The sequence below is a fragment of the Protopterus annectens genome, chromosome 2.part2 (genome assembly GCF_019279795.1).
Source record: "Protopterus annectens isolate FY-2018-M chromosome 2.part2, PAN1.0, whole genome shotgun sequence".
Classification (NCBI taxonomy): Eukaryota; Metazoa; Chordata; order Ceratodontiformes; family Protopteridae; genus Protopterus; species Protopterus annectens.
Window position 1 is genome coordinate 606118355 of NC_056730.1, and position 15201 is coordinate 606133555.

Consider the following 15201-nt stretch of genomic DNA (forward strand, 5'->3'; position numbering starts at 1 on the left):
GGAGTTTTATGTAGCTGTTAGCATGGTCTTTTCCTTAATTCTATACTTTTTCATTTTTAAGCCTGGGGTGTTTTTGAATATAACATTGTTTTAAGCATAAGTTTGACACCCACATCATCTGTTGGAGAATATGAGTCTTGTCTTTTGAGTTAACAAAAAATATCAGTAAAGGCACTTATGATCTTTTGACAAATGTATTTCATCTGCCTCTTTATTCTGTATAACATTTTAGACTTGCTAATACCTTTGTGATTTGTTAGTAAAGCACATATGATAGTGTACAGTATGTTCATTTGTCTTTCATTGTCCTGTAGGTCTTTCTTGGATTGTGTCCTAACCTCATGTGGATATTTCATCCCTTGAACATTGTTTCACTAGTAGCAAATGTCTGGTCGACTTTTACATGAAAAGGCAGCTGTCATTTGGGGCCAGACCTGCAGTGATTATACAACAAAGGTACTGTAAACAATATACTTGCTGTTCTTCTTTAAGTTACGACTCATTTCAAGTATCTTACTTGTCTTCTTGTTTTGCATTTCTAATTTTTGACACACATGCTTAAGCTGTGTGTAGGAATAAATGAGAATGTGTGTGAACCATGTATTGTCCTGCTTTTTTTGTCAGACATTAACACTTGGCACATTTTTTATGTGCCCTTAATTAACTCTGTGGTTTGTTAGCTATGGGGCAGGAGGGGGGTGTCAGTCATTGAACAGGCAGGCTTGCTTCTGTCTCCCCTTTTTATGGGCATCATTTCATTGCTCTTACTACTTTAAGTCCACATTTATACGTAAGTTGCAGTATACAGAGCTTTAGTATACTGTACATTTTCCTCCGTTACATGACAAGTGCAGCAGTATAAAGCTTGCATTTGGGACACACACACATTGTAACTCTTATTTCGGACTTTCAGGTCTGTACATTCTTGATCTTCATAGATTTGTCATCTAGTCAGAAGATAAGGCCTGTATTGTTTCACTTCTTAATGAGCCTTTTTCTGTGCTAGCGGTCCAGGGTCCGAGTCTTTTCCACATTCATTTACCTACTTTGTGACTTTGAGCAAGTCACTTAACTAAAAATGATTTGGAAGAATTGGAAATTTGGGCTAGGCTCTTTAATGGTTTCCTGGACTGCATGCCTACTAACTTAACTATGAACTTTTGGTAGTTTTTTGCCTATCATGCCCTATTGCATAGCTGATCTAGTTCAAGAAATGTTATTGGCAATGTCAGTCCTCCACTATTTTAATACAGCATACTCTGTTTATTCTTCAAGGACAGCAGGCACTGCATTTATAGAGAAGTACATATGTTTGTGGATTATAATATCAGCAGTTTAATTGGCCTTTTATGATTAAAATGTTCCGAAATGGATACGTTTGTCATTATTAGTAAATTTTGTTATGCTGCTTACTGGAAAATAGTCAAAACTACAAATTTAAAATGCACTCTAACAATGTTGATGAATTAAACAAGAAATACAATTTAAAACCATAAAGAAGCTGAATCCATAGTTTCATAGGTTCACAAGCACTTAGTAGGTTATTAATCTGTGTGCATCTTAATAAGCCTAGCTTTACATTCCCGTGGTAATCTTTAGCCCTTACAGTTTGCGTCTGAATAATCCAGAGGTGGGCAAAACAAGAATATGTTGGGGCATTTACTTGTTGCGCCTCTCCATGGGGAGCATGGGTGCTAAACTGGGTGTGAATTATGGTTTCCCATGCATTCATTGATCCAGATTACATTTGAATAGAGTAAAAGTATTTCACTTTTTGTGGAGTGGAGTGGAAGATGGTTCCATAGAAGAGAAATGCTGTGCAATATATACTCAACATGATGCATTTATGTTACAAAAGAGACTGACATCCATTGAGTGGGTGTTCATGCTTGCACTGGACTTGCAAATGTGTAATTGGTATGACAGAGCAGGGTCTGTTGAGGCTCTGTACGTGAGGCAGTGTTTATCTATTAGTAGTGTGAGCAATACTGAGAAAAAGGACAACGATTTGAGAGAGTTTACATGTTTTTGTGATTTAAGTCCTTGATTTTTTTTATATAGTGAGAAAGAGTTGTGGTCACTCTATTTGTGACAAGTGATTGGACAGGTGCATGCTGAATCGGGATTTATACTCAATGATCAGACTGAGTGCCGAGTACAGTGGAATGTTTACATCCCTGGATCTAGCTGCCATACTTTTAGATATAAGCTGTGCAATAGTGTATATGCGTGGTCAAAAGACGCATCATTTTTGACATAGGTTTTTGGATCCCTGACCGTGGTATCAACTTTTAGTGGCGTGTTACTGTGTGATATTTACAAGAGAAGTCACACTTGTTGAAGGTTATAATTATACATGTTTAGCATTTAGTTTTAGCCTATGGTTTTGACACCAGCTATTTCTTTGGGAAAGATCCTTTTGATGTCCTTTGGAGAAGAAAGAGTTATGGGCACTCCAATAACAAGTGTTTGAAAAGGTACATACTGAATGGGGTGTTAAATTTAGTGATCAACATAATGAGAGCAGAGTATAGTGGAATGATTACATTCCTGGCCTTGACTGTGTGATGAAAAATGAATTCCTTACAATAGCTGATACATGGTAATCAAAGATAGTTAGTTGTTGACATAGGTTGCCAGATCCCTGACTTAGAGTATCAGTTTTCAAGGGTGTGTTGTCAGTGTGGTAGTTACAACAGAAGTCATGCTTGCTGAAGGACACAATTATACATTTTCTGGCTTTTAGTTTTAGTCTATGATTTGACATCAGCAAGTTATTTGAGAAAGGCCCTCATGGGGGATTTTGGTGTCCTGTGGGAGTTTATGATGGCACCAAGTTTACAGTTGTCTGAAAACTTAGTAAGCCATAAACATTTTTGAAATTACTTTTTCAGAGGTCAAAGCAAGAGGAGTGGCCCAAGGACTGAACCCTGGGGTGCGCTGCCAGTGACAGGTCTTTTGGAGGAGGTAGAGACACCCACCCTAATTTCCCAAATTTTGTTTGTGAGGCAGTTTACTAGCCAATAAGTTATAGAACTCTCCCAACTAAACGTAAATCCTTATCTATGATACCAGAGTGGGATGTGGCACTGAATGCTTTTGTGAAGTCTAGATATGCGGTGCGTACTGATTTACCCTCATCCATTGCTTCAGTAGCATTCTCAAAGAAATCGACCAGGTTAAGTAGGCTCAATCTGTCCTTGATGAATTCAAACTGGATTGGGTCATGAGTTTGTAAGTTGCCTATGTCCTTATTTACTAATTCTGTAATGATCCTTCCATAGATTTACAGAACCCCTGGATTTATGCATGGTCCTAAAATGTGTATGGGGGACCCATGGTTTGAAAACAGCCTAGGGCCCAAGTACACTTCATCCACCACCGCCTTGACATTGTGAAATGAACTCACAGTGTGAATGGTTATACTGTGGTCAGAAAATGTTAACTCAGATTTGCTTAAATAATTCAGATTTATTTGCTGGGCTCTGTATCAAGAGTTTTTAATGTTTTGGTAAAATCTATGGTGTTAGATGATTCAGTAGTTCGAGTAGCATTGTGGAATACAATTCAGGAGGATTTAAACTGCATGGAAAATATGTATGATCGGAAGGTCAAAAAACTAAACCCACAACACTTGCGCTTTTGTGGGGGTGGGGGGATTTTGGGTGCAAGCCTCTTTGCTCTCCACATACTCTCTGCTAATTCTAAATCCAAACTCCGAGATCTCACTGTAGTTTTGAAATGAGAAACACCCCAATCCCCACTGTACCGTGATCTTTCACAATCAAGGTCTTTGTCATTCCACCTTCCAGGTTTTTGATGTTCCCAGTTCGGTCTTTCAACATTTGCTGTTGTGAGGTTTGTCCTTTTGCGAACCATGTCTGTGTGTGTTTGTATGGAATACATGCATGTAATCGATCATTATTCTGACATACCAAATGTCAAAAGCAGTGAACCCAGTTCACACAAGGTTGAATTTTCAAAAACCGAATCCAGGAACACTGAATGCTAGCTAGGATTCAGCATTGTAGCGTTTGACATTAGTAATGTGAATGTGACATAATTTGCACAGTGTGATAAATGAGCATCCATCTCTGTACACAACACTGAGGCGTCCTTATGTGCATGGGCTCTAGACAGCCCATTGACGTACGGACTAGCAGGGAATTCAAACACAGAAGGTATGTATCTGCTATTTATCGCAGATTCAGAGTCAAAACTTGGGTACAACCAGGCAGGACTGTAACCGAAATATCCATTTACTTACAGATGGCTGAAGAGGATAGTGTGGGTCATAACCCAGGTGTGTTAGTAAATACGTACACCACCAAGAAGAGCCAGAAGGGGAAGGACACACTGTTCCTAGAGGGATACCAATACTACCATGAGAAATGTGTTGGCATGAAGCACTACTGGTGCTGCATCTGTAAGATTAGAGACAAGTGCAAGGGTTGATGCATTACTGAATGTGGAGTTAATGGACATGTGCTGTGTAAGAGTAGTGCACACTTTCATGGACCTGACCCACTACAGTCTGAAGTGTGTCAGGTCCATGATAAGATAAGGAAAAGGGCACATAATTCTGTAGAGGACCCATGCAAGATAGTATCTGTGGTACTGGCGAGTACCTCAACAGCTGTGGTTAATGAATTGCCTAACAGTAAGGCACTAAAGGTGAGTGTAACCTGGATTAGACACAGGAAAAGGTTGCCATTTTCCAGGATCTGCAGTCCTTGCAGGACCTACATAGCGATATGCTACCCCTGAAGAACAGAAGCTTTCTAGTGGAACATGGGGGTGACAGCATGCAGGGTGTCCAGGTAGTAGTACTAACAGTGCTGGATAATCTAAGACTGTTGTGTGCATCTGAGTTCCTTCTGGTGGACGGTACCTTCCTTATTAGTACTAGGGAATCCAGGCAAGTATACACCATCCATAGCCCACTGGACCTGTCAGTCTCAAAGAAGGTAGTTCCTTTGGTGTACGGCATCCTGCCACGTAAGAGTGAAGAGTGCTATAACCAACTATGGGTGATGGTGTTGGGTTTGTGTGGGAAACATGGGCTGCAACTGAGGCCAAATATGGTCATGTTGGACTTCGTGAGGGGTGCTGTCAGTGCAATCCATGCATCTTTACCAGATGCTGTCACGAAGGGCTGTTGGTTCCACTTCTGCCAAATCATCTGGAGGCAGATACAGAGAATACACCTGGTTAAGGAGTTCAGAACCTATGCAGCATTTGCTAGCTTATGTAAGCAGTTACCTGCCCTTGCATTTGTCAGTCTTGCATATGTCAGTGAGACATTTGCAGATATTGAGAGGGAGCTCCCTGAGTTTGGCCAGCAAGTGTGTGTGTTTTTCAAGGAAAACTACCTGACAGGTCGACCAAGATGATATGGTATGAGGGGCTTAATGGCAGAACGGCATCCACCCCTGTTTGAGGTTGAATTCTAGAACCAGTATGACGCAACTGGTTTGGGCTATCCCCGCACACAGAACGCTGTGGAAGGGTGGCATAGGCAGTTAAGGAGCCTAATTTAGTAAACAGCGGTTGTTCCTGTTGGATGTGCTACATGCTATCCAACTAGAACAAAACCATGTGGAGGAACTAAAATCCAGGTGCATGTCAGGGTTACCTAGTACCCCTAAGCAGCGTAGCTTGGACATAAAGGAGCATGTGTTCCAAAACCTTTTGGAGATATGTGATTAAATGACACCACTGGGATTTATCAGTTTACTGGCACAGCATTGCTCCTTCTGATACACAGTCTGTAGGGGACATGTTTTCAGTGGTACTATGTTCTGTCACAGAGCACGGGTGTACGTATGTTCTTCAATTTCACAGTGAGCATTTCAGTAAATGTGTTCATTGCACAGCCATGATTGCATATGTGTAAAATAAAAAAAAAGATGGCATGATGTGTTTGTTACAGTAGTAATGGACAGTAGATGCAAACCGTTGTCAACGCAGTACTTTCCGGAGTATCCGCAAAGGATGTGCGCCTGTGAATATCCACGTCCGGTATCATGCAGCCACCAGAATTTCGAATGTCAAATTTGACATTTTTTGAGTGCACAGTTCGGCATTCTGTTGTTTCGAACACGTATTTTTCAGCAATTCCGTTCGGAGAATATAACGTTTGGATAATGTTTGTTCGCTTAAATGCATGTATTCCTAAATAGATATATATATATATATATATATATATATATATATATATATATATATATATATATATATATATATGTATGTATATACATGTGTGTGTTTGTGTGTGTATTGTTTATAATATATAAAGTGTTTATATGTATATGTGTGTGTATGTATTATATGTGTCGGATGTACTACACATGATGCAAATCAGCATATGATCGACATTCAAACATAGCTGGTTTATGTCATGTTTAATACTCATATGTGTGCATGTATGTATATATATATATATATATATATATATATATATATATATATATATATATATATATATATATATATATATATATATATATATATATATATATATATATATATATATATATATATATACGTATAAATGTGCAATGCAATGAAAAAGTATTTTCCCCCTTCCTGATTTATAATTTCTTTGCATGTTTGTCACACTTAAATGTTTCAGATCATCCATCAAACAAATTTAAATATTAGACAAAGATAACCCAAGTAAACACAAAATGGAGTTTATAAGTGATGATTTTATTTATTACGGGAAAAAACTATCCAAACCTACATGGTCCTATGTGAAAAAGTAATTGCCCCCCCCCCCCCTGTTAAATCACAAAGTAACTGTGCTTAATCACATTTTTGGGAAAGCGGAGTTCAATTTCACTAGCCACACCCAGGCCAGATTACTGCCAGACCTGTTGAATCAAGAGATCACTTAAGTAGAACCTGTCAGACAAAGTTAAGTAGGCTAAAAGATGCCAAAAAGGAAGACATCATGCCGCGATCTAAAGAAATTCCGGAACAGACGAGAAACAAAGTAATTAATATCTATCAGTCTGGAAAACGTTATAACACTAGTTCTAAAACGTTGTGACTCCAGTGAACCAAGTTGAGAGTGATTATCCACAAATCAAAAAACAGGAAAGAGTGGTGAACCTTCTCAGGAGTGGCTGGCCTACAAAAATTACCCAATAACACAGTGGCGACTCATCCAAGAGGTCACAAAAGAACCTACAACATCTATTGAACTGCAGGCCTCACTTGCCTCAGTTAAGGTCATTGTTCATGACTCAACCATAAGAAAGAGACTGGGCAAAAATGGCGTGCATGGCAGAGTTTCAAGGCAAAAACCACTGCTGATGAAAAAGAACATAAAGGCTGATCTCACTTTTGCCAAAAAACACCTTGATGATTCCCAACACTTTTGGGAAAATATTCTGTGGACTGACTAAACAAAAGTTGAACTTTTTGGGAGGTGTGCGTCCCATTACATCTGGCGTAAGAGTAACACAGACTTTCAGAAAAAGAACATCATGCCAACAGTCAAACATTGTGATGGTAGTGTGATGGTCTGTGGCTGCTTTGCTGCTTCTGCACCTGGACGACTTGCTGTGATTGACGGAACCATGAATTCTGCTCTCCATCAAAAAATCCTGAAGGAGAATGTCCAGCCATCATATAGTAAAAAGCTGAGATCCCTCATAAAATCCTCAAACGCTAGTTAAGAAAATAAAATTGCCAAAGATTCCAAAGACAACCACAAGGCATTCTATAGTTACGTCAGGAATCTAAATAGCAATGCTCAAATCTGGTCTGAGCTACAACAGAATGGCATTAAATATACTGATCCCAAGGATATTGCCAATATCCTGGCAGATCGATTTAGTGCCAACTTCACCCCCTCTCATTCACTAAAGGGACCATCTCGATACCAAAAGATTGCCAAATTCCGATAATCATGGCCACACAGGTAGAAACCGCACTCTCCAAAGCTAAGAATACAGCATCCATGGGACCAGATGACATCCCAGGCTGTGTACTACATGAACTACAAAATGAACTGGCACCTCACCTAAGTGTCATGTTTAATCATAACCTCACCTTAGACTTTTGTGCCCACTGAGTGGCACACAGCTACAGTTATCCCACTCCACAACAGAGGATCTGACTTGGATCCCGGGAACTACCGTCCCATCAGTCTGACAAGTCTGATCTGCAAGGGCATGGAACGCATTATCATGGAACTTACAAAGACATTGGCAATCTTCAAATACTGGACCCCACCCAGTTTGGGTTTTTGAAGGGCTGATCCTGTCTCCTGAATCTGATTGACTTCTTTGAATCAGTCTCCAGAGCTGTGGACGAGGGTGAAGCGGTCCACAAAGCCTATCTGGACCTCGCCAAGGCCTTCAACACCATCCCTCACTCTGGAATCATAGATACACTTACTAAGCTGGGCATAAATCCCTATGTCACTTGATGGGTTGCCAACTGGCTTACTGACAGAGCCCAGACTGTAAAAGTAGCCGACTCCAAATCCAGCTCCAGAAAAGTGACAAGTGGAGTACCTCAGGGTTCAGTCCTGGGACCACTCTTGTTTGGCATCTACTTCTCTGAAGTACAGGCCAACACTAAGGGACTCTGGCTAACAAAGTTTGCAGATGACTGCAAACTGGGAGCTATTATTGAATCCCCAAATGATGTGGATATTCTACAAAAGGTGGAAAAAACATGTACCCATGAATTACCACATAGGTGGCAGGGCACTTAACATTGAAAGTGTGATGAGAGACTTAGGGACACAGGTGGACAGTGGTCTCACTTTTGATAACCACATTGCCACAACAGTCAGGAAATCCTTCTATGTGGCACACCTCACCACTAAGGGCTTTTCATCCAGAAAAAAGGAGGTCATTGTCCCACTGTACTCATCCCTCATTAGACCCAATATAGAGTATAATGCCCTGTTTGGTATGTACCTCACAAGACATCTGCAACAGCTGAAAAGGCCACAGAAATACCTCACTAAAAGAATCACAGGCCTAAAGCAGATGCCATATGCTGACCGTCTAAAAAAAAAAAAAAAAAAACCTCAAGCTATACTCTGCGGCATATCGTCTACTCAGAGGCGATCTCTGCTTAACATTCAAGGCCATGTAAACCCTGAGCTGTTGGACATGCTCCACTTAAAGAAATCCCAATCCCTCAAAGCCACATGCTCCAGGGATCTAAACCTTGTCATCACAATGAACAAAACATGCTGGAGGGATAGGTTTCTGACACAGAGATTCCCTATACTCTAGAATAGATCGGAGATAGGAAACTCAACCCCGGGGATCATGTCAGTCGCCCTGCTAGACACGGGTCCAGAGAAGTAAATATTGTGGGAAGAAATATCCTTGGAATTGTTATGGCTAGGCTTGCATAGGCCCTAGGGCCGATTAGCCTAGTACCAACCTATGAACTTATATATAGATATATATATATATATATACCTATATATATCTGTATAAATCTCTCTCTCTCTCTCTCTCTCTCTCTATATATATATATATATATATATATATATATATATATATATATATACACACACACACACACACACACCTCTATATATAGATACATATATATATATATATATATATATATAATGTACACTCCTCTATCTATATATATATATATATATATATATATATATATATGTGTGTGTATGTATATATATATATATATGTGTGTATGTATATATATATATATATATATATATATATATGTATGTGTGTATGTGTATATATATATATATATATATATATATATATATATATCTATGTATGTATATATATATATATATATATATATATATGTGTTTATATATATATATATATGTGTGTGTATATATATATATATATATATATATATATATATATATATATATATATATATATATATATATATATATATATATATATATATATACATATTTATATATCTATGTATATATATATATATATATATATATTTATATATCTATGTATATATATCTATATATATATATATCTATGTATATATATCTATATATATATATATATTTAGATGGACATAGACTTCGACTATTTTCGCCATCTCTACGATGGGATTTCACCAAGGATCACCCGCCATACAGCCACCCTCATCCATAGAAAAAGAAATAAATTGCAGCGGGACCTTCTGCAATACCAAAGTGGCACAGCATACCTGCCCTATTCTGAAAGAAGATTTACCAATAGATTTCGCAGAAATCATTTTCATTTTCCTGCTGCTACAAATACCTCCAACAGCACCACTCCACCCCAACCCCCTATCACTAATAATAATATGCCAGAACCGGCCAGACAACAACAAGCTGGCCCACCACCTTTGATGTCCTTACATCCGCAGCCTGTCCCAACCCTTTTGATGACAGCTCAAACACAAAACAGCAATTCACACCTTGCTCCACCTAGCCCTAGGCAAGGTAACAGCTTCAATTTAAACAATGCTGAAGGACAAAATGTTTTTTTATCCCCAGCCCACTGGAATCAAGGCAACGACATACGGACGCCAGCACAGAACAACAGGGGGAGGGGGAGAGGCAATTGGAGGTATCAGAACTTAGGCAGACCTATGCTAACCAGGAATGCCAGCAGGAATTATTGACTTTAACTTTCACTGAAAGACTGACCACAGTATCTTGCCCAGTATTTAACTTGTCTAACAAAATGTTCTCGGACTCCCACATTCAACTCCTAAGCAAGGGATTCACGTTTATTCCAGCCCAACGTGCAAATCTATCAGACCTACTATTGGATTTACGTTTATTCCTGAGGAAACTTAACCTAAAGGTTTTACACGCCACTACAGATTCCGAAGAGGACAGTGATGACCCTGAGGAACCCACAGAGACATCAGCCTTTGAAGTACTACTTCATAAAAAATCTCTATACAACCCAGTGTTGCATAACACACTCCAAACTTTTCTTAAGGTCTGTGAGTCTGATCTAAGAGCAGTGGTACGAAACCCTTGCCTGTCTAAATGGTTCAATTTGACCCACGAAGAACGCACTGCGTTAAATGATCTCAAATCTTGATTATAGCCTTCGCATCATGAAGGCAGACAAAGGGACTGGCATAATCCTGATGGATCAGGCATTATATGTAGAAAAAATAGAAGCATCTCTTATAGATGAAGAATTTTATAAAGCCACGGAGATAAAAGTTGTCAATAGACACTTCACAGCCATCGACCGCAAACTCAAGAGCCTCGAAAGAAACTTTAACATCTCTCTTGAAGACTACATGTTCCTAGTAGTACCACCCCCCAGCCTTGGTAAACTGTTTGGCATACCCAAAATTCACAAAAATGAAGTGGACCCCCCTTCAGACACATCATTTCTAACAAGCGTACCAAAACGGAAAAGATCTCTGAATTCCTAGATGCCATACTTAACCCTATTGTCCAAGCCTCTAAGTTTTACTTGAAAGATTCCTGGGAATTCCTGAACTTACTATTCCATACGGATATTAATTACTCTAACTGCATTTTTGTGACTCTGGATGTTGTGTCCCTGTACACCAATATCCCCCATCAAGAAGGCTTGGAATATTTGAGAATATATTTAGAGAAATACGCCAAACTTCCCAACAACAAAATAAATACAATTTGTGAACTAACCAGCATAGTCCTGCTAAATAATTTTTTCCATTTTAATGGTAAAGTTTTTCAACAGATTCGCGGCATTGCTATGGGGTCCAAAGTAGCACCTGCCTACGCGAACCTGGTACTAAGCACATGGGAACAAGAAAAGTTAATTATGATCCCAGCCTTCCAGTCAGTACGTCTGTACAGACGTTACATAGACGATTTGTTCTTTGTATGGGAAGGTACCGCCACTGAACTTGACAACTTCATTTTGGAAATCTCTGCCAGTATGCCTTTCCTTAAATTCACAGTCTCAGGCTGTGGGTCTGTAATATCATTCCTGGACACAGTCATCACCCTTGATCCAGCCACAGGCACTCTGTCTTCCAATGTACATAGAAAAAAGACTTACAGAAACAACTACCTGGACTTTGGAAGTCAGCATCCATTTTTGTTAAGAACGTAGTCTGAGGCCAACTGATTCGACTCTCACGCCTCGTCAGTAAAGACAGTGACTACCTAACAGAAGCTAACTTCCTTAAACAGTTGTTTTTAGCGAAGAACTACCCCACAGAGCTGCTCGATGCCTTACTGTCTAAAATCTTTAATGACCGATGCACCCAACATAAGCCCATACTTACTTTTGGTTTTATTAGTAACACCCCTAATACTAACGCAGAAGGTACAGAAAGATGCTGCAGCTTCCCACTCCCGATGTGCAGAGATTTACCTGCCATCCGCAGCACTCTAATTAAAAACTGGCCTGTCATCGCCACTAATGACAACCTCAGACTGGCATGTGGCGAACAACCTATGTTTTCTTACAAAAAAACGATAACTTTACAATCAAACTTCGAAAACAGAGATAAACCTTTCATCATCCAAAACAACAATGCTCTGACCAACCAGAACGGCATGTCCAATTGTGGACATTGCGTTGTCTGTCCACACATTTACACAGGAGACAGTTTTACCTTTCAACATTGCAACTTTAAAGTCTCCTTCAAGACTAATTTCCACTGCCATTCTGAATGGGTTGTGTACGCAGCTATTTGCTCCAGCTGCAACTCTTTCTATATCGGCAAAACAAGCAGAAAACTCTCCGATCGAACTAAGGAGCACCTAGCTGCCATCAGAAACCAAGACCACAGCAATGCCTTAGGTAGACACAGCCACAATTGCCATCAGTTCAATGGGTTCAAATTCTTTGTCCTGGACCAAATTGATAGTTTTCTTCGGAGACTGCAATTCTCTGCTGGAAGTAAGAGAATTAAAGTGGCAACTCTTTTAGGGGCTGACTCATACCCTGGACTTAATGACAATATCAATATCAAATGCGCCCTACGCTGGCGCTTCTGATGTTCTGTCGTTTGTGTGTGTGTATATATATATATATCTATATCTATATATATATATATATCTATATCTATATCTATATATATATCTATATCTATATCTATATATATATATATATATATATATATATATATATATATATATATATATATATATATATATATATATATATCTATATATATATATATATATATATATATATATATATATATATATATATATATATATATATATATGTGTGTGTGTGTGTGTGTGTGTGTGTGTGTGTGTGTGTGTGTGTGTGTGTGTGTGTGTGTGTGTGTGTCTGTGTGTGTGTATGTGTGTATATATATAACAAAACAGACCCACGACAAGAAAGGTGACTCTGCAGATCTCAAATGAAACACAGACAAAGTACTAAAATTCCTTCTTCCGCTGAGGCAGAAAATGAAAGGCTCCAAGTAGAATAAAATTTCCTTCCTTTAATAAACAATCGAGACCAACAATTGCATCAAGCGCTTTCGCTCAGCCTGGTGCTGAGCTTTATCAAGATACAATAATGCCAGGCTGATAGCTCTTTATATACATACTACAAGCCCAATCAGTTATTCAATTATTCAATTAATGAGGGAGAAGGTCCAATTAACCCTTCAAGATCCCTTGCTTGCACAAAGTATGTTTGTAACCAGCAATTACTAAACACAAGTTTGTTGTGATGCTTAGAAATGTGTATATATAAGAAAAGGTCAATTATTTTATATATATGCGCTTAGATTACCATATAAATGCAATATTAAAAACAAAATTAAAACTATATGCTTATTTACATATTTAACATTCTACCCCATCCTCTCTTAATAATAAGGTAGTAAATGCTGTAATGCCTTGGCTAATAAATTCATAGCCTATAAAATCTTACAATAATTTCGTAGCATAAAACACTCTAAAAAATGTTTAAAAACAATGTATATAAACCAGATCATTGTTTCTATATATAAATCCTAAAAACACTTGAAACTCAAAATTCATAACTTTGCCTTCCTAAGCTTCAAGACGCTACTAATACTGCAAGCGTCATTGAGTCCTGGCCGCCTTCCCGCGTCTAATCTCAATTGCCATATTAATTCTTTATATTCTAAAAGAGACACCCAGTCACCACCCCTCTCATCCATCTTTACCTGCTCTAAAATAATAAATTGAATTTCCATATTGGGTCAAAAAAGAGAATGTCTATAGAATGCATTAGTTTCCTTTTTCTTAATTATATCATATTGATGTTCATAAATACGCCTTCTGAGTGTTCTCTCAGTCTTTCCTATATAGAAACTTTTACATCTTGTACATAAACCCAAATAAACAATGAATTTGGCATTACATTTATAATAGCCCCTTGGTTGACATATAAACTTTATTGATGGTATATATAACCTGTGCCCATTGAATATCGCTGGGCATTGTCTGCACATTCCACACTTATATGTGCCTTCTTTTTTGTTGCCACTACATATCATTGGTTTAGTCTGGGTCATTTCTAACATTTCTTTAATGTTAGTACCCCTACGTCTAATAAATCTCGGAAACTCTGGGATCATACTGCTCAACCTGTCATCCAATCTTAAAATCGGCCAGTATTTCTTAACACTATTTTCGACTATATCGTGTTCAATACCAAAAGTATGGATGTATCCTTTTTGTTCCATGTTCCGCAGGCTACTGCTTGCTTGACATGTTGATGTACCCATAGTATCCAGTAGGGGTGGATATTTTGTTTCCCTACAACTGATAATTTCTGCTGCTAGCTCATCAACCAAAAGGCTGGGATATCCCCTTTCAAGGAATCTTTCTTTTAGGAAACTAATTTCTTTCATAAAAACCTGCGTTGTGTTACACATTCTAGAGGCACGGATGAATTGCCCCTTGACTATGCCTCTTTTTTGATAATCAGGGTGATTGCTCTGGAAGTGTAAGAAGGCATTAGAGTAGGTGGGCTTTCTGAACACACTAGATATAAATCTGTTGTTGTCTTTGTCCTTAACCAAATTCACATCCAGATAATTCAAATTATCCTGACTCCATGAGTGCGTAAAGGTCAGAAAAGAAGTAGTGTTATTGATGTAATGAATGAATTCTTCCATACTTGCCCTAGTGCCACTCCATATAAGACAAATGTCATCCAAAAATCGGACATAATGCTTAATGTGCTGTGCCCACTCTGTGCCAAAGATGCATGTGTGTTCCCATTTATGAAAAAT

The 15201-nt window shown here is 38.5% G+C and overlaps 1 long non-coding RNA gene across 1 annotated transcript in view; it reads left to right on the forward strand.

Annotated features, from left to right (window-relative positions):
- LOC122795740 overlaps positions 1-15201 on the forward strand; it is a 602006-nt gene that overhangs the window by 232253 nt on the left and 354552 nt on the right. The window contains exon 2 of the long non-coding RNA XR_006363853.1: positions 315-456. This is a non-coding gene — a long non-coding RNA (uncharacterized LOC122795740). The remainder of the gene's footprint in view (positions 1-314; positions 457-15201) is intronic.